Source organism: Podarcis erhardii (genome assembly GCF_964252035.2).
Source record: "Podarcis erhardii genome assembly, chromosome: 2".
Classification (NCBI taxonomy): domain Eukaryota; kingdom Metazoa; phylum Chordata; class Lepidosauria; order Squamata; family Lacertidae; genus Podarcis; species Podarcis erhardii.
In genome coordinates this window covers 126,020,572-126,043,694 of record NC_138498.1, presented here as the reverse complement: position 1 = coordinate 126,043,694, position 23,123 = coordinate 126,020,572, and the positions used below count along the sequence as shown (strand labels likewise).

The following is a 23,123-nucleotide window of genomic DNA, read 5'->3' as shown; positions in this document are numbered from 1 at the left end:
ACTTCATGATGAATTTAGGATCCTAATTAATATTGGCCAGGTTCATGGAACATAGAACAGCTCCCGTTCCTGTGAGAAACCACTTTTTATAAAACGTAAACCCCACAGTTCAACCGTATTCTAAGATAATGCTGCTTCATTAATGATTAATGTAACTGTTATAAGGGGTTACTTGTGCGTAAGTTGCCATTACTGCTGGGCAGATTGCCTGGCTAACTTTGCCTCGGCTGACAGCCTTTCACTCCGTGGCCGTTCAGTCGCTTGCAGAATCCGTCAGTGGGCGTTTCTTGAACCTCTTTCAGCAAAGAAGTTGTTTGATGCCAAGTCTCCGCCTACTCTTCCTGCGCGGAAATCTTCTGCACAGGGAAGGAGTGGGCAGAGGCGTGGCCGTGCTCTCCCCACTAGTTTTGGGCGAAGAGTCTTTGAGACCCCTCTCCGAATCTATCTCATGAAATTTTCCCATTTTAAAGTTGAAAATATTCAACTGAGCGACCTCCTACCGTTGGTCGCCACAATGATTATAGACTGGACCCCAGATGGAGACAGACATCCAACACATTTGATTACGAACTCAGTACTGCAAGTCAAAAGTGTAAAATGGTCCGAACTACAGGCTCAAAAATTCTCAGCATATTTCCAACAAGGACTAAAACAAGCATATTCAGGCTTAACTGAGGATTATCATGATTATGACCAAACTCTAAGACTATTCTCGAATCTGTCGGAAGATCTAACGTCTTTTTTCTCTGTCCTGACGCATAAAATAAATCGAACACAAAGGAAGAGAGGTGCATTGTGGTTCAACAGTGCTTGTAAACAGGCTAGACAACTTCTTGGTAACATCTACACAGAGTACAAAGCCTCTGGGGCAACGGTCTTGCCAAAAGAATATTTCCTTTTTTAAAAAATGATTTTTATTGGTTTCCACAACAAAAGACACAACACAACACAAACAAAACACAAAAAACAGAAACATAAAACATGACTTCCCCACACCTCCCTTTCTCTGCATGCTTATTTTGCAATTCTTTAGCAACCCTTAAGTCAATTTCTCTATTTAATTCTCTTTAGATTTCCTTAAAATAATTGTTTACCGCTGTAATTCTCTTTTTCTTACCCCTTGACATCTTAACAGTCCTCAATTTTACAACAATTTTTAAGATATATTTTAAATTTATTCCAGTCCTCTTCCACCGCCTCGTTCCCCTGGTCGCGGATTCCCTCGGTCATCTCTGCCAGTCCCATAAATTCTGTCACCTTTGTCTGCCATTCTTCCAGAGTAGGTAGTTCTTGCATCTTCCAATACTTTGCCAAAAGAATTCTTGCTGCTGTGGTTGCATACATAAAAAATGTCCTATCCTTTCTTGGCACCAATTGGCCCACCATGCCCAAGAGAAAAGCCTCCGGTTTCTTTGAGAATGTCCACTTAAGGACTTTTTAAATTTCATTATAGATCATTTCCCAAAAGGCTTTAATCTTTGAGCAGGTCCACCAAAGGTGATAGAAGGTTCCTTCAGACTCATTACATTTCCAACATTTATTATTGGGCAAATGATAGATCTTTGCAAGCTTGACTGGGGTCATGTACCACCTGTAGATCATTTTCATTATGTTCTCTTTTAAGGCACTACATGCCGTAAACTTAATGCCAGTGGTCCATAACTGTTCCCAGTCAGCAAACATGATGTCATGACCGATATCCTGTGCCCATTTAATCATAGCTGATTTAACCGTTTCCTCTTGTGTATTCCATTTCAACAGCAAGTTATACATTCTAGACAAATTCTTAGTATTGGGTTCTAGCAGTTCTATTTCTAACTTTGACCTCTCCTTCTGAAATCCTAGTTTCCTGTCCTGCTTAAATGTCTCCTTTATCTGATGGTAATGTAACCAGTCTCGAACTTTGAACTTTAGTTTCTCATAACTCTGAAGTTTAAACTTTTCACCCTCTTGTTCTAGGATTTCACAGTATTTTGGCCAATTAGAATCCATATTAAGTTTTTTCACCGCCTTAGCTTCCATTGGTGACAACCACCTGGGAGTTTTACTTTCCAACAAATCTTTATATCGATTCCAAACATTGTACAATGCTTTCCTAACAATATGGTTTTTAAAACCTTTATGCACCTTTACCTTGTCATACCATAAATATGCATGCCAACCAAAGTTGTTATCATACCCTTCCAGATCCAAAATGTCTGTATCCTCAAGAAGTAGCCATTTTTTCAACCAGCAGAATGCTGCTGATTCATAATAAAGTCTTAAGTCCGGCAGGGCAAAGCCCCCTCTATCTTTTGCGTCTGTTAAAATCTTAAATTTTATTCTGGGCTTTTTGCCCTGCCAGACAAATTTAGATATGTCTTTCTGCCACTTCTTGAAACAGTCCATTTTATCCAAAATCTGTAACGTCTGGAACAAAAACAGCATTCTCGGCAATACATTCATCTTAATAACAGCAATTCGGCCTAACAAGGAAAGTCTCAGCCTAGACCATATTTCTAGATCTTTCTTTACTTCTGTCCAACATTTTTCATAGTTATCTTTAAATAGGTTCACATTCTTAGATGTTAAGTTCACCCCTAGGTATTTGACTTTTTTCGTTATTTCCAAACCAGTTTCACTCTGAAATCTCTCTTTTTCCTCCATTGTTAATTTTTTCCCCAACACTTTTGTTTTCTGTTTATTCAATTTAAATCCTGCTACTTGACCAAATATCTCAATTAGTTCTAATACTCTTTTAGTACTAGTATCTGGCTGTTGCAAAGTTAACACTAAGTCATCTGCAAAAGCCCTTAGTTTATAGTGTTTAGCTCCGACCTGTATTCCTTTAACCAGCTGGTCCTTTCTAATCATGTTTAACAAAACCTCCAGGACTGATATAAAAAGCAAAGGGGATATTGGGCATCCCTGTCGTGTACCTTTTTCTATTGGTATTTCCTCCATTACCACATTGTTTACAATTAATTTTGCTTTTTGTTCAGAATATATTGCACCTATACCGTTTTCAAAACCTTGGCCTACCCCCATCCCTTGGAGATTCTTCTTCATAAAGCTCCAACAAATATTATCGAAGGCTTTCTCCGCATCCACAAAAATCAAAACCGCCTTTCTGTTAATGTCCACCTCCAGCAACTCCAAAATGTCTATAATGTTCCTCACATTGTCTGACATCTGTCTCCCTGGGAGAAAGCCTGTCTGGTCCTTGTGAATCTCCTCTAACAGCACTCTCTTAAATCTTTTTGCCAAAATGTCTGCAAAAATTTTGTAATCCACATTCAATAATGATATAGGGCGGTAGTTCTTAACCTGGTTTTTTTCAGTCTCTGTTTTTGGTATAAGTGAGATAAATGCCTCTTTCCACGATTCAGGAGCCTTTTTCCCCTCCAAAATTTGATTGCATACTTCCTTCAATGGTTGTATTAACCATTCCTTCAGCGCTTTGTAGTATCTAGCAGTCAAACCGTCTGGTCCTGGTGATTTCCCCAGTTGCATGTTCTGGATGGCACCCTCTATTTCTTGTTCTGTAATTTTCTTGCTCAAAGTCATTTTACTTTGTTCTGAAATCTTTGGTAGTCCATATTTTTTAATAAAGTCTTCTATTTCTTGTTCCTTTACTGGCCCTTGCGCATACAATTTCTTGAAAAAACTTTGGAAGCAATTACTTATCTCATTAGGTTTGTGGATGATCTTTCCGTCGATTTCTAGGCTTGTCACAGTGTTCAATTTTTGCCTCTTTCTCAGTTGCCATGACAGAAGTTTCCCACATTTATCTGCCGATTCAAATGTTTTTTGTCTCATTTGCTTTATTTTCCATTCTATTTCTTGGTTCATCAATTCCATATATTGCGTCTGATAATATTTTATTTCCCTCAAAATCTCTTGGGACTTTGGTTTAGATCTCAATTTCTTCTCTCCTTCTTTCATTTTTTCCAAAATTTTCTCTTTCTTCTCATTTTGTTTTTTCCTCTTTATAGAGTTCTGCTGAATTAAAAAAACCACGCATCACGGCCTTGCTAGCGTCCCAAATTGTTCTTTTCTCCACTTCTGTTCTCAAATTTATCTCAAAATAGTCTTTCAATGTTTTTTGGGCCTTCTTGTAGATTTCTTCATCTCTAAATAAGGTGTCATTCATTCTCCATCAAAAGGATCCAGCTGTTGTTAGTTTTATCTCCATCTTTACTGCATTATGGTCGGAGCAGGTTTTTGGGCAGATTTCTGTTTTTTTAATTCTTGGTACCAGGCAACTAGAAACCCAGATTTGGTCAATTCTTGTCCATGTCATTTTTGCTTCAGAGAAATAAGTTCCCTCTCTTTCCAGAGGGTTCCTTGTTCTCCAAATATCAATAAGGTCCATGGTATCAGTCATTTCAAAAAAGGTCTTTGGTAGTCTCCCTTCCTTGGAAATCACTTGTCTCTGTGCTTTATCCATGTTTGTGGAGACGACTCCATTCATGTCGCCCATCATTACAATTTTATAATCCAAAAAATCCATTAAAGTCTCATGCAACTTCTTAAAAAATTCAGCCTTCCCTTCATTGGGCGCGTAAACTCCAACTATCAAATCTTTTTCTCCTTGAATTTGAATTTCAACTGCCAGGTATCTTCCTTGTTCATCTTTGAATATCATTTTTGGTGCCAATTTTTCTTTTGCGTAGATCACCACACCTCTTTTCTTAACTTTATCTGATGAAATAAATTCCATTCCCAATCCCTTATTTGTCAAAAGCTTCCTGTGTATCCTGGCAATATGGGTTTCTTGTAAACATATTAAGTCTAACTGTTCTTTCTTTAAGATATGAAAAACTTGATTTCTTTTTCGGGGAAGGTTCAAACCATTACAGTTCCAGCTCAGAAGTTGCAGAGAGATTTTGTTACTGGGCTTTTCCACCGACTGCTCCAAGTTTTTGTTCCTCCTCGGTTGGTGTTAGGTTAAGTCCAAATGATACATTTGCAATATCAGTTGATTCTTTCTCTCTTACAGTTCCTTTCTGTAGGTCCTCAAAATATCTCTCCAAAAAGTGTTCTTTGTCTTGAATTGTTTTTATTTTAATCTTCTTACCTTTAAAATTAAAGGACAGTCCTTGTGGGAACTCCCACCTAAATGGGATGTTATTTTCCTTCAGCAGGTCGACTAGATCTTTATAGAAGGTTCTCACCTCCAAAATGTGTCTAGGGATGTCCTTGAAGATCTGTATTTGACAATTCTGAATCACCAGTGCCTTCTGATAATGTAGGTTCAGTATTTTATCTCTCTCTTCCTTAGATCTCAGTGTAATTAGACAATCCCTTGGTTTCTTGCCTTGTCTCCTGCCAAGCCGGAAGGCTGTAGTTATCACAAACTCCTCCTCTTCCTCCAAAACATCATGCCAAAATTCTTCAAAGTTCTCTGTAAGGAATTCCGCAAGGCTGTCCCCCTCACTTTCAGGAACCAATCTTAGGGACTTCCGGTCGGCGCCAGCGTTTAATGGCGGTCCTTGCTTCGAGCTCCGAAGCAGGACTGCTCCGCGAGTTCGGGTCTGACCCGCTACGGCGAGCGGGGGACCCCTAAAATCACAGGCGCTGAAGCCTGTGAGCAAGGAGATTCGGTGGGCACCTTTGCGCCCCCCGGTACTGTTGAAGCAAAGAGGTACTCGCATTGTGTTAAAAATAGATCAGCCAGACAGCAATGGAGAATAAGAAGGTGAGGTTTATTGCCAGGCAATAAGGTACCCAGTTGGAATATTTTCCAAAGAACTGGGGACCCCGATTGACAGAAATCCAGAGGTCTTTATACCTGAGCAGAACACAGCAAATCATTGATCATGAGACAATCAGGAAGGATTCACAATATTGTCAGCGAGAATCAGCCAATCAGCAAGCGGTTGTCACGCTACTTGACCCCCGGTCAAACCTTGGTCAGCACCGGATCCTACTTCTGCTTTCCGATGCTTGTAGTGACGCTCTGTCTAACCTTTCCCCCAGTTATGACAGGACAGGGAGCTTGGACATTTTGTGGTTTTGCTCTTCCTGTTCTGTGGATTAATTTAGCCTGTATCTGAGGGGATTTTGTACCAGAATCTCTGATTCATGTCTTTCCCCCTTGTCCGGGGTGCACAGATATTTAGGGGAAAGGTTGGCTCTAACTTTTTGCCGTTTCAAGCAGTTTGCAGCACAGCTTCCCTTTTGATTCAAAATGGATTATAAAGTACTGTAATCCTTGATTTGTATAAGCATATGTGGATATATATTGAATATATTGAATATATTGGTTTCTGATAACTGATTATGTGGATAGCATAGGGGTAGCCCTTCTCCCTTGCCTCATTCCCCCCTTTTCAAGCTCAGAGAGAAGATTCATCTGACTCCTGAGCTTGAACACCACTCAAGACATCAGAATAAACCGTTGCTTCCTGCAATGGGGCCTGTTCCTGCACCGGAACCGGTTCCCTATGCATTCGCTCGTAACCATCGTCTTCCTCTGGCTCATCTGGCACAGGTGGCAAAGCTCGATATATTGCCAGAATCTGAGGGTCAGTGAGATGTTTAACATTGCGGGCTATCATTCCTCTAAGCAAAGACAGACAACAAGGGATTACAGAAAGAAACAACAGAAAAACAATTCCTCCTATAGCTAAGGCGGTCAGAAGGCCATGCACCCACCCCTCTCCTGGGATCCATGACCACATCTTTCCCCAGGGATTCTGAGTGGGTGTGTTGTCAACTACCAGGGATTGAAGTTTTTCCAATTCATCCTCGATTGTCTTGTTAAGGTCGTGGAACTTAACCTGGCATTGACCTTTTGGGACAATTTTACAAAAACCGCCTGAACGTGCAAGGAGGTAGTCTAAAACCAATCTATGGGTCATCGTCAGTTGGTTCAAATCCTCAACCTCTGACTGCAAAGAGCGCAAGACATGGATGGTGGCATTGATAGTTTTTTCCAACCTGCATGTAAGAGCAAACAGTGCTTCCTTATTTTGCTCGGAAACTACTCCTGGGTAAATTCCCATTGAGAGGAATCCTATAAATCCACCCCCAACGCTCCCTACAGAATTTGTCAGATAAATTTCATCTTCACAGTGTTCGCCTAGGGCTGCCCTTTTCCGTCTGCTTGCAAGACGAGGTACCATGTGGTTGACCTCCACTGCAACCGGAAAGGTGAATGCCCCTACACCGACACACTGGAAATTTCCTGGATGGAAATTTGTCGCCAATCCATCATATAGAAACCAGAGGTTAGGATCTTTAATCATCCAACCAGAACAAATGGACCCTTGTCCGGTGAAATTAACTGAATACTGAGGAAAGTATGGGTATAAATCTGATGAGGTCGTATTGCCCTGGTAGGAGGCATTGTGGGATCCCCAAAGCCAAAATTTATCCGAGCATTGGGTATAATTTCCCAGCCATCCTTTGTCAATGTGGTACTTAACTTGGGGCCAATACCTCCATTTGGAATTCCATACTCCAGTGGCATAACAACAAAAACATAGACCTTTTGTGGTTCTGGTATATCTGATATATCGGTAGGGGATGTCATTCATTTCAGTAGGTGGGGCTGCAAAGAGACCACTCTGATTGTAAAGTAGGCCTGCCAAAACAACATCAGGATCCTTGATTAATCCTGGTATAAGGGACATGTCTGCTACCTTCCTTAGGTGTTCATAATATAGGGTAGCATTCTCCCCATATATCTGGAACATGTGTTCAGCATGGTTTATAAAGACATTACCTACTACCATTGGGCCTCTCTGGAGCCACAAGCACATCAATATCAACAGAAGCTTCATTTTCATTTTCCCCATGTATGCCTTCAAGGTTGAACCTTATCAGTTCTGGCTCTAGGTCGATGTTAATACTGTGATCCTTCTTGTATAAACAAAATACAATGATCAGGACCAGAAGGAGCGAAATTGCAACAATTAAATAAGGTAGCAGGTACCAGAACATACCCTTCAGTGAGATATAGCCTCCCGCTCGGCCGCACCCAGTGGACTTATTGGTGGTCCCCAGGTTCTGATCGAACTGGTGAGGTCAACTCACACTGTATACACTCTGCAACTGCTACCTTGAAGGGACCTGTGGGTGGCGGAGGAAATACAGCTACAGTGACCAGTATAGCACCAGGAAATGCTCTTTTGGGGAGGTGGGTAGGAGAAGCTTCGTATGGCTCTCCTTGGTTCCCCTGGCATGTACTCTTCCCTTGTATGTGAACTATTGTCTTGGACCTGCTTGTGCCCAATCTGGTATGTAGAGTTCCCAAAGAAAGAAAGGGATGTAACAACCGTATGCAGTTACCCAATCCACCCACTTGTCACGAATGTCCCCCTTTTTGTCCACCCTTGTTATTGTTATTTGCACTAAGGGTTTATGAGCAAAGTCTGGCTGGAATTTAGGATTGACCGAAATTTTAACTGGTAGGGGTCCTCCCATATGCTGGTGCAGCTCCAAATCTTCCGGTGTGCGTAGACTCACTGGCTTCCAGGTGCAGTGAGAGCAGACCTGTAGTCCCGTTGCCCGTGCTCCTGCCCGCTTCCGGAGGGGCTAGGTGCAAGGTTTCCTGGTGAGCTTCAGCTTCAGAGGGTCAGACGGGTTCAGCTCACAGTTCCAATGACCCTCAGACCGCTTCAGACGAGAATGATGAATCCACGGGGTTACTTCCGCTACTTTTACTGCAGTAGGTGTGGCCAGCAGAACCGTGTAGGGACCTCTCCAGCGAGCCGTCAGTGGTTCGTCTTTCCAATCTCGTACCCACACTCGGTCTCCTGGCCGAAAAGGATGAACTGGGTCGGATAAGCAGATGGGAATGCGCTGGAGACACCACCTGTTTAAATCAAGAAAAACACGGGAAAGAGCCTGGATTTGTTCTGCTGTTATCTGCCCCCCCACCTGAGTCAAGTCTGCTGTTTTCCCCCTGGCTATTGGAGGTGGTCTCCCATACAAAAGCTCAAACGGAGAAAGTTTCAGTCTCTTTGTTGGTGAACATCTGATCCTAAACAAAGCTATAGGCAACATGTCTATCCATTTACAATGAGTTTCCTGGCACAATTTCGCTAATTGTGCTTTCAGAGTCCGATTCATCCTTTCTGTTTTTCCTGAACTTTGAGGTCTATATGCCGCATGCAGTTTCCATTGTATTTGCTGTACCAAAAAGTGTTGGGGAATTCTTGAATCCTTGAGGCAACCTTGTCCACGTTAACTGAGTCTTTGTCCCCTTGTAAGGATCCTCCCATTGAAATGCAAATATTGGCTGACTCTGGGAGGCAACACGGCAACAGAAAAATGCATCTTTTAAGTCCAATACTGTAAACACAGTTGCCTCTGAGGGAATCAATCCTAGGAGGTTGTAAGGATTGGGCAGACATGGATGCAGAGTCTGTATTAAATTATTAATCCTTTTCAGATCTTGGACTGGGCGAAACTGATCTGAATTCGGCTTGCGCACCGGAAAAAGTGGAGAATTCCAGCTGGACTGGCACTTTACCAAAAGCCCATATTGCAAAAACTTATCTATATGCAACTGCATTCCCTCTGCTGCTTGTCTTGGGATTGGATATTGTCGAGTTGCTATCGGCTTTGCCCCTGGTTTTAAATTTATTATGAATGGGGCTATATTCTTTGCCATGCCTGGTGGGTTGTCCTCTGCCCATACTCCAGGTGGGGCTCTCAGATTTTTAGGAATCTGTGAAATTTCTTTTTGAGAGTCTTTACTTGACAAAGCCACCATCATTTTCCATGCCTGTTCCCTAGGCACCTCTACTGTGACTATCCCAGATGCAGCCTGGGGTAATTTCATTTCTGCCCCTTTTGGTGTGAATGTAATCTGTGCTTGGACCTTTGATAGAAAGTCACGTCCCAGCAAGGGAATTGGGCATTCAGGCACATACAGAAATTGATGTGTAAGTGTTTTCCCTCCAATCTGGCATTCTTGAGGTTGCAGAAACGGTTTTAGGACCCTGTTGCCTGTGGCTCCCACAATTGTCACTGCTTGGTTGCTTTTTGCTTTTAATGGCTTCGTGAGCACCGAAAATTGCGCTCCAGTGTCTATCATGAAATTTACTAAACGGCCCCCCCAGTTTAACCGAGACCATGGGCTCCTGGGAGCCTAAAGAAAGGTTTGAGCCCGGTCAGTCCTATGCATTCTCATTCTCATATTCCTCCAATTGCGCTAATCCAACAAAATCTCTGCTACTTCCTCTGTTTCTCACATATCTTCCTGCTTGCATCCTTCCTCTCTGCGATCCCCATTCACGTCCACGTTCCCTCTGATCCCTGAATCCACCTTCTCCCTCTGCTTCCCTTGCATCAGGGCACTCTTGCTTCCAATGACCTTCCTTCCTGCAAATTGCACATTGATTCCTTCCCAATGGCAGTCCTCTTCCCCTTCCACTTCTACCTCCACGTGCCCTACTTGAACCTCTCCCTTGGGCACCTGCATCAAATGCCGATCCTTGGCTGATGGCTGCAGCCAAAAACACTGCCTTTTGCTTCATTTCCCGAACTCTGTCCTTCTTAACCTCATTCTCTCTGTTCAAGAAACCTTTTGAGCGATTGCTAGGAGCTGATCCATTTGCAATGTTTCAAAAGCGTCTAACTTTTGTAATTTCCTCTTAATGTCCGTAGCACTCTGAGCCACAAATGCCGCATTTACCATTTGCTTACTTTCTGGGGCTTCTGGATCAAAGGCCTGAATCTGTAATTGCATCCATTAATTTCCATAATTTTGAACTGTCATGGCTTCCTGGGGTTCTTAATGAATTAGTTTGTTCCCCCCATGCTCCAGACATTTGAAATGTACTGGTTCCTCCTTCCGCTCCCTCTGTCTGTGTCTGCCGGACTGACAGGTCCTGGTTGAATTTTTCCTCGGGAGGGGAGGGTAACATGCTTTGATCTAAGGCAGCCGCTTGATTTGGCTGGGAAGGCAAATCTGGAAGGCTAGGCACATCCAGCGTTGCCTGAAAAGGTGGGGCTGCCTGAGAAGCTTGTTGTGAGTTATTTACCGCCAGCTGAGATGGGCGGGGCACAGGTATCTGTTGGGCTTGTCCTGTCATTGCATTTTGACTTGGCAACACTTGCCCTGAAGGCGGCTGCATTGCTTGATTTGTGCTGCTATAATTGTATGGCGGTGGAGGGATTCCCTCCTCCTCTGGTGGAGCAACATAAATTTTTCTGTCAGCTGCAGAAGAATTTGTGGTTTTCCTGGCTTCCTGTCTTACAGCAAAAATCTCACAGCTGCTATTATTCCCCTTTATCCTGAGCCAGTCCGGATTTTTTTAACAAATAGTAGTCCATTTTGAAATATAATAAAACTGCTCCTTAAGCAAATCCGGTTTCTGCATTATTGAGTCCATAACTGCTTGACATAGCTCAATCCTGAAGGTACCTCCCCGTGGCCAATTTTTGACCTGTTGGGGCCAAATCTGCTGGCAATATTTCTTTAAAACCTCCTTACTTGGTTTGACCTCTCCCTGTTCTTCTGGAAAAACTCTTTTAAAATTCTCTAACATGCATTCTAGGGGTGTACAGGCTTGAACTGGTTTTGAACATTTTCCCCCCATAGTTGTTCTTTGCAAAAACTTTCCCTCTTCGCCAGGCAAGCTTTTAGCTAGGCAGTTTCAAAAATAGGACAAGGAAACCCACAGCACACTTCCCCCTTTTTTTCTTGCTTTTCTGCGCTCATTCAGAACCCTTTTCTCCCTTTTTTTCTTTTCAAACACTCTTCCTTTTATATATATCACAGTCCTTACTCATTCAACCACAAGTCCCGGGACACTCTTCCATTCGATCATACACACACACCGCCCTTTTCGCCCCCCTTTGCCTGCGGCGAAACAACTTTGGCAGAGAAACTCACACACACACACACACACACACAGCTGTTTTGTTTCTTGTTTTCCTAACCTTTTCCTGCAGAACTCCCTTATTCCCTCCTTTTTTGGGCTCACCCAGCTTCTCCTCCCTTTCCCTTCTGGGAATCCTTTCCCCTTTAACGGGAGGTTACTAGTGGGTCGCCCGAGTGTTGATCAAGCACTCATTTTTTATCTCAACTCACCGTGAGTTCCTTCCGTGGCGCGCTTTTCCTGTTGGCTCACGTTCAGATTCTCCTTCCTCAGTCCTTGCCTCCGTCTTGCCGGGGATCCGGGCCGAGGCGATTGCCCCCCTCCTTCGGAAATGATGTCCGAATGGCGCCTGGAGCTGGAACAAGGTCCCCGACACGCCCCCCCCCCCCGCAAGAACCGAGCGAGGCTCTTTTGGGTTAAAAAAACCCTACTGGCCTGTCTGATCCGAGTCACGGCACCAAATGAAGCAAAGAGGTACTCACATTGTGTTAAAAATAGATCAGCCAGACAGCAATGGAGAATAAGAAGGTGAGGTTTATTGCCAGGCAATAAGGTACCCAGTTGGAATATTTTCCAAAGAACTGGGGACCCCGATTGACAGAAATCCAGAGGTCTTTATACCTGAGCAGAACACAGCAAATCATTGATCATGAGACAATCAGGAAGGATTCACAATATTGTCAGCGAGAATCAGCCAATCAGCAAGCGGTTGTCACGCTACTTGACCCCCGGTCAAACCTTGGTCAGCACCGGATCCTACTTCTGCTTTCCGATGCTTGTAGTGACGCTCTGTCTAACCTTTCCCCCAGTTATGACAGGACAGGGAGCTTGGACATTTTGTGGTTTTGCTCTTCCTGTTCTGTGGATTAATTTAGCCTGTATCTGAGGGGATTTTGTACCAGAATCTCTGATTCATGTCTTTCCCCCTTGTCCGGGGTGCACAGATATTTAGGGGAAAGGTTGGCTCTAACTTTTTGCCGTTTCAAGCAGTTTGCAGCACAGCTTCCCTTTTGATTCAAAATGGATTATAAAGTACTGTAATCCTTGATTTGTATAAGCATATGTGGGTATATATTGAATATATTGAATATATTGGTTTCTGATAACTGATTATGTGGATAGCATAGGGGTAGCCCTTCTCCCTTGCCTCACTGTGAAAGAGCCTTTTTAAAGGCTCCGGAGCGGCACCGGGAGTGAGCGCAGTGCTGAGAATCGCTACCCAGCCCGCGGAGTGAAGCCGCGTCGCCATGAACAGAGAGCACCGATTCCTTCCTGAAACTACAGATTGACAGCAACACCCGTGAGTAAGAACAAGAGAATAAGAGATTTAACGGGACATTAAATTTTGACATTTGGCTGAAAACGGGAAAGGCAAAAATTAAGGAAGTCTGCCTCCCCGAACTGCATGACTAACAAAGCAACGAAAAAGCAAGCTGTATTTAAAAGAAAAATCCCTTTTTACTCTGCTAAACCTGACATCTAACGTAGACCTCCCCCCATCAGGCAGGAGAAGGGGGGAAGAAAATTTGGACTTTGTTTAACCTGCATTAAAATAAATTGGACGGGAAACCTTGCACTGCCAAATCCCCTGGCCCGAGCTGCCTGAACAAGGCACCGGGAAAGTGATCTGTCAGATTGACTTTGGATACAAAGTGGGACTTTATCTGAAACAAAATAACGGGACTTTAGTGGACTTAAACTGTTGCACTTCAGACTGAGACAAAGTAAGGATTTACAGTTGGACTTTTGGAACTTTTTCATCGCTCTATGTTTCCTTGTTTCTTTGTTGTTTACTTCCATTTGGATACAATTTGCTCCCTCTAGAGGATTAAAAGGGAGACAGTTTCATTGAGGAAGAAACAGTGGGATTTTCCACTTGTAAATCTTTCCTGTGAGAACGACCATGAGGATATGAGCGGATGAGATATCAACCAGATCAAAAACAAAGCAAGCACAAAAGAAAAGGGGCTCTATGTCAGGAGTACCAGCTGCACAGGAAAAAGTAACAACAGCATCAATGGAATCTATGACACAGGCACTGCTTAAAATAAATCAATCTTTGGAAGCACTGACAAAGCAGTCTACAGAGAACTCTAAAAAATTGACAGAACTGACAGTGAGATTGGATTTGAATATGGCAACTGTAACATCTAATACAGATTCTATAAATAGATTAATACAAGAAAGTTCAGAAACAAGGAAAATTGCTGAAAGTGCTAAAAGTACTGCTGAGGAGACAAGGGAAAAGTTTGTGCCAATTGCAAAAAAAGTGAGTGAACATGATGCAACTCTGGCCTTAATGGAACTGGAGAGAAAGGGGGGGGAAAGCCAAAAGAATATTTCCAAGCAAAATCGGCCTACAAGCAAATTCAAAAGGGTGCCAGACTGGAATGGCAAGTGAACCAGTGGCGGGCAATTATAGAAGCCTCATCATCACGGAACTCCAGACAATTTTGGCTCCTGGTAAATAAAAGAACTAAAAGATACCCTTTAACTATTATTCCCACCCCGGTTTGGGAATCTTATTTAAAAAATTACTTTACCACAACTGACTGTATCGTTAACACAAGAGACGGATTTCAAGATCAGCTTCCCCTCTGGCCCCCCACCGATCCGGAAGACATCCATGACTTGATCGTCAAACTCAAAACAGGGAAAGCGCCTGGGCCAGACCTGATCCCGGCAGAAGCTATAAAATACCATGCGGACTGGTGGGCCAAGGTCCTGGCGACCATCTTCGATGCAGTTAACAACTCTGGAATGATCCCGGAAGTATGGAAGGACGCTGTTATCGTTCTAATCCACAAAAAGGGCTCACCAGATGACCCGGGGAATTACAGAAACATCAGCCTGCTCTCAATAGTGGGGAAACTGTATGCCCGCTCCCTGTTGAACAGACTTATCCAATGGGCCGAAGAGAAAAAATTAATTGGGCCCGAACAAGCTGGATTCCGCCCAAAACAGTCAACAATCAATCATATTCTAATTTTACAACATCTTGCCTGGAAATATTCCACCCCAAAGGGTGGCCAACTCTGTGTGGCATTCATTGACCTAAAGGCAGCATTCGATAGTATCCCCAGGAGCACCCTCTGGGAAAAACTCACCCGCTGGGGCATCGACAGAAGGCTTCTCTGGCTAATAATCAAACTCCATGAGAACTCAGCGGCTAGAGTGAGATTCACCCCCGAGGGTGATCTCACCAATTCAATTCCCATTAACAGAGGTGTCCGACAGGGTTGTATGTTGGCTCCACTCCTGTTCAATTTGTTCATAAGCGACATGAGGACTCCCCTAATAGAGGCCCAAGAAAGGATTCATGCACCCCGCCTAGCACTTTATCGCTGCCCCTTGTTACTATATGCGGATGACGCAGTCATTCTTTCTTTTTTTTTTTTAAATACTTTTTTATTCAAGCTTTAAATAATACACATGTCTATATAAATATACATTGTACAAATCATCATATCACTGAACGTATAAACATACATATAAATAAATTATTGTTCATTTTTTCTTTTTTACAAAAGAGAAAAGAAAAAAAGGATCAAAAAACAAAAATTTCTTATCATCAAAACAAACAAACAAACAAACAAACAAAACCCTTTGGACTTCCCTCCACCCTATTGGTAAGTATCAAATAATCCTACATTCACGTATTTTCTCTTAATCTTAAATATTAGACATTCTCTGTTAGAGTTAATCCAGGCCCACCAGTGTCTTCTACTATTTATTTTCAATATATTTCCAGTATTTACTCCAATTTTTATGAAATTTTTGCTCATCTTGGTCTCGTATTCTACCCGTTAATCTAGCAAGTTCGGCGTATTCCACCATTTTAACCTGCCAATCACTTATACTAGGTATGGTTTCCATTTTCCAGTTTTGTGCCAGCATAGTTCTTGCGGCTGTGGTGGCATAGAGGAATATATTCTTGTCTTCTTTTTTAATCTCTTTACCCAACATTCCTAGCAGAAAGGCTTCAGGTTTTTTGGGAAAAGTATATTTAAGAATTTTTTAAAGTTCATTATATATTAGTTCCCAAATTTTTTTCACTTTATTACATAACCACCACATGTGGTAAAAATCGCCTTCTGCTTCCCCACATTTCCAGCACCTTTTGTTCTTTAACCTGTAGATTTTAGCTAGTTTCACAGGTGTAAGATGCCACCTATATATCATCTTCCACATATTTTCCCTCAGTGCCATACACGCCGTAAACTTTGTGTTATTATTCCATAATTCTAACCACCTTTCAAAATCAATGTTATAACCCACGTCTATCGCCCACTTTGTCATTGCCTCCTTCACCTCCTCGTCTTTAGTGTACCACTCCAGTAATATGTCGTAAATCCTAGACAGTGTTTTACTCTTTCCCTCTATTACCTCCACACTAAACCTAGATTTTTTATCTTCAAATCCTGAATTCTTTTTGTCTTCAATTAACAAACCATTCACCTGGTGGTATTGTAGCCAACTTGTGAAAAAAGATTTTATCTGCTCGTATGGTCTAAGTTTCAAACCTTGTTCTGATTTGGTTATAAGTTCTTCATAAGTGGCATTCTTCTCTTCCATATTAGTTTTCTTAACAGTCAACACCTCTATTGGTGAAATCCACCAAGGAGTCTTCCTTTCCAAAAGATTTTTATTCCTCTCCCATACCTGGAGTATTGGACCCCTAAAAATATGGTTTAGGAAGCCCCTGTGTGCCTTCACCTTTCCGTACCACAGGTACGAGTGCCACCCGAACCTGTTGTCGAAGCCCTCCAGATCTAGTAATTCTCTGTTTTCCAATCTTATCCAATCTTTTAACCACAATAAACATGCCGCTTCATAATATAGACTCAGGTCCGGTAGGGAAAAGCCCCCTCTTTCCTTTTTATCTACTAATATTTTCATTTTAATTCGCGGTCTTTTTCCCTGCCAGATGTATCTCGCCAAGGTTCTCTGCCATTCTTGGCATTGCTTTGGACCTTTAAGTACCGGGATAGTTTGAAATAAAAACAGCATTCTGGGTAAAACGTTCATTTTTACAACTGCTATCCTTCCTAAGAAGGATAGTCTCATTCTGTCCCAAATTTCCAAATCTTTCTTAATGTTTTTCCAGGTGGTCTCATAATTATCTTTAAACAGGTTAATATTCTTAGCCGTAATCCATACCCCAAGGTATTTTACCTTTTTTGCCATCATTATTCCCATTCTTTCTTTTTCTAGAGTAGGTCTCAGGAGGGCCTTAAAAATTTTTGGATCATACTGTAACGCAAACTCCCTTACAATTAATTATGGAAAATCTAAGATCCTGATTTTCTCAAAGAGCCAGAAACTCCATAATTGGAGAATTGATGGGAGAGTCATCGAACAAGTCTACAGATTCCAATATTTGGGAGTCTGGTTACAACATAACCTCAGATGGAAGGCCCATGTAGCCTATGTTACAAATAGAGCCAAAGCTATCTCCTTGGTGATCTTGCGATTCTTCTTCACCGATGGGGCCCTTCATATCCCATCGGCGTTGAAAGTCTTCAAGGCCAAGGTGATCCCGACAATTGCTTATGCCATCTCAATTTGGGGGACTTTTGCCAACCTATCTCACCTGGAGGTCATTCAAAATCAGTTTTTAAGAGGGATATTGAAACTGCCCAACTGTGTAAGTAATACAGCGTTACGCATGGAACTTAATATTGTATCCCTGGAAAATGCTCTGTGGAAGCACATACTTTGTCACTGGTTATCTCTATGGCACAATTTCCCAAACTTGTACTTGATACAATGTATGTGGAGAGATGATTTCCAGAGCCCATGGGTAAAAAATTTACAGCTGAAAATTACGGCAATGGGAATCTCCCCATCAAATTACTAGAGCAGGACATAGTCCCAGCTAAAAGAACAGTAACCTGTAAGCTAGAGGAGATGGACTTGCAGCAGAAAATGGTCTTGGGCAATGGTACCTGCTCACCTCTAAATCTTGGTTTATTACCCCTCTTAAGGCTCCCAAACTATTTGAATTCCTTAACTTCTTCAGCTCATAGATATGCCTTTGTAAAGGCAAGATTCAACACCTTCCCATCGAACGTGCTGAGAAATAGATTCTCCAATGGACAGATATCGCTCTTATGTGATTGTAATTGTGGGGCACCGGAATCGTTACATCACATAATTTTTGACTGTGCTCTGCACTTACCGGCTAGGAGCAAGTTTCTTGCTCAATATCTTAAGGGAATTGCCGATGATACGATTGAAGCCAAACTGAGATATCTACTAATTGACGATGACCCCCTAAGATCACTCATGGTTGCCAGATTCTTGATCAACGTCCTATCCCTAAAGAAGAGAAACGGTCTCCTGTGTGGCTCGGATAACCCCTTTAAACCATGATCTATGTTTTAGGTGATATCACCATTGTTTTAAACCATGATCTATGTTTTAAGCGATATCACCATTGATATCCGTGATTAATTTATGAGCAGAGGGCGATGTATAGGTTACAAATTTATTGTAATGTATGATGGTCGTCCTTGTTTTTGTTTTGCTTCGGTTCCTGTTTGTCTTTTGTAAGTTTAGGCGATTTTAAATTTGGAGGTCTAAGTATAATATGTTGGTATGGGAAACTGTCGTGTAATGGGCCAATGGCCGTAATAAAGATCAATCCAATCCAATCCAATCCCTCTCCGAATCCTCCATCTCCCTCCCTTCTCTACTGGTGTTGCGCTGAATTCCTTCCCTCTGCTGGTCCCCTCTCCTGCATCGCTCGGGAGCCTTGCCTCCACCTCTCTTTCCGATGTCAGTTCCCTGACATCCACCTCCCTCCCAGGACCCCCTCCACCCCCGGCCCAACCCTGTGACGTAACTTCGTCTCCTTCTTCAGCCGACGATGCAGGGAATCCCTGGAAGGAGCTGCCGTCATCCCCCGAGGACTCAAACCCCGCTTCCCACCCGCTCCGATCTCTTCGCGCGGGACAGGCTTCCCAGTCCGATTCCTCCTCCTCTGACGCTTCTCCCCCTTCCTATTCGGAAGCAGGAAAACCCACAAAATCCTCTTCCTCGTCTGTGGTCCCAAATTGCTCCTCCCAGAATCTCTCTATTGGTTTGGGTTTACCCGGATACCTGTCGTGGAACTGCTCCACAAGATATCCATCATCGATCGCCCCCGCGGGAACCCACGTGTTTTCTGACTTGGGTTCTCCCTCCCAAGCTACCAAGTACTCCATCTGCCGCCCCCGCCATCTTGAATCTAGGATTTCTACCGCTTGGTTGTGGTGTTCCCTCTCCTCTACCTGCGGGTGTGTGGTGACTTCTCCCTCTCCCCCCGGAACTCCCGTTTCCCCCCCTGTACGGTGAGAGTAGGGACCTATGAAACACCGGGTGTATTTTCATGCTGTCTGGCAACTTGAGCTTGAATGCCACAGGGTTCACTTGCTGTGTTGCCTCAAAGGGTCTCAGCCGCTTTGGCCGTAGCTTCTTGCACCCTCCCTTGAAGGGTAGCCCTTGGGTAGACAACCACACCCGGTCTCCCACCCTTATGGTCTCCCCTTCCCGGCGGCGCTTGTCTGCTTGCCTCTTGTAAGCTTCCTTGGCCCTTTCCAAGTTCATCTTAAGTTGCTGGTGCAGGGCCTCCATTTCTTCCACAAACTGTTCTGCCGCAGGCATGCTCCACCCTTCCTCCCCCCTCCCCGGGAAGGCCCTGGGGTGACACCCATAATTGGCCATGAACGGGCTCATTCCCGTGGACACATGCTCAGCGTTATTGTACGCAAATTCAGCCAGCGCTAGTCTCTCTACCCAATCGTTCTGTCTCTCATTGACGTAGGAGCGTAGGTATTGCTGTAAAATACTGTTCGCTCTCTCTGCTTGCCCGTTGGTTTCCGGGTGTCTCGCCGTCGAGAACCCCACCTCCACCTGCAGCAAGTGCATGAGCTTCCTCCAGAACCACGAAGTAAATTGTTTCCCGCGATCCGATATGACCCTCGAGGGAGCTCCATGCAGCCTGAAGATGTGATCAACAAACAACCTGGCTGTTTCCTCTGCCGTTACTGCATGTGAGCAAGCTATGAAATGGCACATTTTGGTTAGCAGATCCACTACTACCATGACTGCTGTCTTCCCTCTAGACTTGGGCAAATCTGTCATAAAATCGATGGATACCACCTCCCAGGGTCTTCCCGGCGTGGGTAAGGGTTCCAGCAACCTTGCGGGGGCAGCCCTCTCCCCTTTAGCCCTTTGGCAGCGGTCACACCCCTGTACATACTCTCGTACATCTTCCCTTACCCTTGGCCACCAGAACTGCCTGGTAACCAGCAACATGGTTTTGTGCTGACCAAAGTGCCCCGCCGTTGGGTTGTCGTGGAGCTGTTTGAGCACCCTTCCCCTCAAGGTCTCCCCTGGTACGTACATCGCCCCCTTGTAGTACAGTAGCCCTTCCCTTTCCTCAAAGCCTCCCTGGTTTTCCCTCACTTCCCGGAGTTCCCTGATTCTTGTTTGAGCGAATTCGTCGTTGCGAATCAGCTCGGCTAGTTCTCGTTTCCCAACCAACGCTCCCCCACACACCCATCGTTCCTCTGGGAATACGTGTCTGACTTCCGGCGGTCCCTCTCCTTCCGTGTACTCCGGCTTCTGGGATAGAGTGTCTGCTCTTACGTTCTCCTCTCCCGGCATGTATCGGATCTCGAAGACGAACTTGGAGAACTCCTGTGCCCATCGAATCTGTCTCTGGTTGAGAACTCAAGCCGTTCTCCAGTATTCCAAGTTCTTGTGATCCGTGCACACCTGGATCTTGTGCTGGGCCCCTATTAGCAGATGTCTCCATCGCTGAAAGGCTGCATAAATCGCAAGCAGTTCGCGATCATACACCGTGTAGTTTTGTTCCGACTTGCTTAGTTTCCGCGAGAAAAAGGCGCACGGTCTCCAGTTTTGCTGGACCCCCCCCCCTGGCTGCAACAACACCGCTCCGATGGCCCGGTCTGATGCGTCGGTCTCCAGCCTCATTGGCTTCTGCAGATCCACGTGCAGGAGTTGCTCCTCCGAAGCGAACGCCTTCTTCAGTCTTTCGAAGGATTGTTGGGCACTTTCTGTCCAGGCAAACTTCTTTTTGCTACTGAGACAATCCGTGATGGGTGCGGTCAAGTGGGCGAAGTTCTTGAAGAACTTCCGGTAGAAGTTGCTGAACCTGAGGAACCTCTGCACATCCTTCCGTGTTTTGGGGGTCTTCCATTCCAGCACCGCCTGCACCTTGCTGGGGTCCATAGCTAGGCCCCTGTCTGACAACTTGTACCCCAGAAATTCAACTTCTCTGGCATGAAATTGGCACTTCTCCAGCTTGACCCACAACTGGTGCTTCTGCAGTCTCTTTAGCACTTCCCTGACGTCCTTCACATGCTGTTTCTCATTGTCCAAATAGATTAGGACGTCGTCCAGAAAGGCTACGCAGTTCTTGTACAGTAGGGAACCCAACACATGGTGCATGAAGGCTTGAAAACAGGCTGAGCCTGACTGTAATCCAAATGGCATAACTAAGTACTCAAAGGCCCCCCAGGGGGGTGAACATGGTGGTTTTCCATTCGTCCCCCTCCCTCATCCTAATCAAATTGTACGCTCCTCTAGGTCCAGCTTGGTGAAGATTTTCCCCTTCCTCCCCCGTGTTAAAATGTCATCAATTCTGGGCATTGGGAAGTTTTCGGGTAAACAAATCCTGCGTCCAGTCAGGCTTCCCTGCGTTGCCTCTGCTTTGAAGCTGACCCGGCAGGAGAGCAGAGTAGCAGCAGCGGTCCTGCGTCCGTGTGAGATGAGAGAGGGATAAATCAAGTCCAAAGACAGATCAGTTCTTATCTCTAGAAGCGTTTATTTACAAGCCATATATCAGTCTCATTCCATCGGAGCTTTCCGGCATCTCCGTGCTTCCAAAAGCACACACACGCAGCCTCCGAGCCTGAGCTGTGTCTCAGACAGAAGCGAAAGCAAGTCTGAACACTGACGCACTTCTCTGCGTCAAGCTCCTCCCAGATACAGGACACCACGGAGTTTTAACCCTGTCAGTTCCAAACTCCACAGGAAGGTCACGGGTTCTGATACAAGGTTCAAGGCCCTATAATCTACGACTAATCTGGGCTGATTAGTGTTTTTTTTGTCCACAAAGAACACCGGACTGCCCCCCACGGCCTTTGATTCTCTTATGAAACCTCTTTTCAGGTTCTTGTCAATAAAATCCCGCAACTCCTGCATCTCCCGGTCCAACATGGCATACAGCTTACCCACCGGCAGCTGAGCCCCTGGGAGTAAGTTGATTTGGCAGTCAAAGGGCCTATGGGGTAGTAGCCTGTCTGCCTCCTTCTTGCTGAAGACCTCCTGCAGGTCAGCATACTGTGGTGGCACCTCTCCTCTTGGCTCCACTGCCATTCCCGCCACCCTGGCCACCATCATCCTTGGCTTTCGCCCCCCTAGACAGTGTTCCAAACAGTGAGCTGACCCAAAGGTGACCGTCCGCTGATGCCAAGCCACTACTGGATCATGTAGTGCTAGGCAGCTCATGCCTAATATTATTGGGGGTCCTGCCAGTGTGGCCACGTGAAAGGCAATGGTTTCCGTGTGCCTGGAAACCCTCATTCTCATTGGTGGGGTCTGATGCGTCACCTCCCCTCCCAGCAGTTCCCTGCCATCTATCGTTGTGACTTGGAGGGGGAAATCCAGGGGCAGTAGGTGGAGTTGGTGCTCTAGAGCAAAGTCCTTGCTGAAGAAATTGCAGGAGCTGCCTGAATCCAGCAGTTCCTTCACCTTGACTGGGTGTCCGTTTTGGAGTTCTAGCACCACCTCTATGGCTATTGCTGCCTTGGGGGGGGGTCTGGTTGGGGCACTTCTATTAGTTGCTGGCCTGGCTGCTGTGCCCGCTGATTGGCAGCCAAGTGTTGGCATTTCCCTGCACCTTCCCCTCTTCCCCCTCCTCCTCACCACCAGCGGCTCCCACCATCCCTTGCCAAGCCTTTCTTTGTGGACAGGCCCTGGCAGAATGTCCTGGCCGTTGGCAGAGGAAACACTTCCTGGTGCCTTTCCAATCCTTTCCCTCCCTCTTGCGTCCTTCACTGGAGTTTGAAACCTCACGCGCGCGCGCGCTCCATCGATTTCCATTGGCTCAACTGGCTGGGAAGGCTGCCTTGGCATTTCAGGAATGCGGTAGTCAAGGCAACGCTCTCCTCTCCCCTCCCGCTTCTCCAAAGCGCGCACTTCCTGTCTCACTCCTATTGCAAGCACAGCTTTCGTCAATTCATCCATCGACTGCGGGCGGGGCGCGCGGGAAAGCTCGTCCTTCACGGTTGG

General features: G+C 44.8%; 2 protein-coding genes across 7 annotated transcripts in view; both read left to right on the top strand.

Moving 5' to 3' along the window:
* The window catches only part of LOC309334734 (uncharacterized protein), an 81,139-nt gene that overhangs the window by 42,348 nt on the left and 15,668 nt on the right, over nt 1-23,123 (top strand). The window lies entirely within an intron of this gene.
* LOC309334669 (uncharacterized protein) overlaps nt 1-23,123 on the top strand; it is a 96,579-nt gene that overhangs the window by 70,494 nt on the left and 2,962 nt on the right. The gene's annotated exons all lie outside the window — the stretch shown is intronic.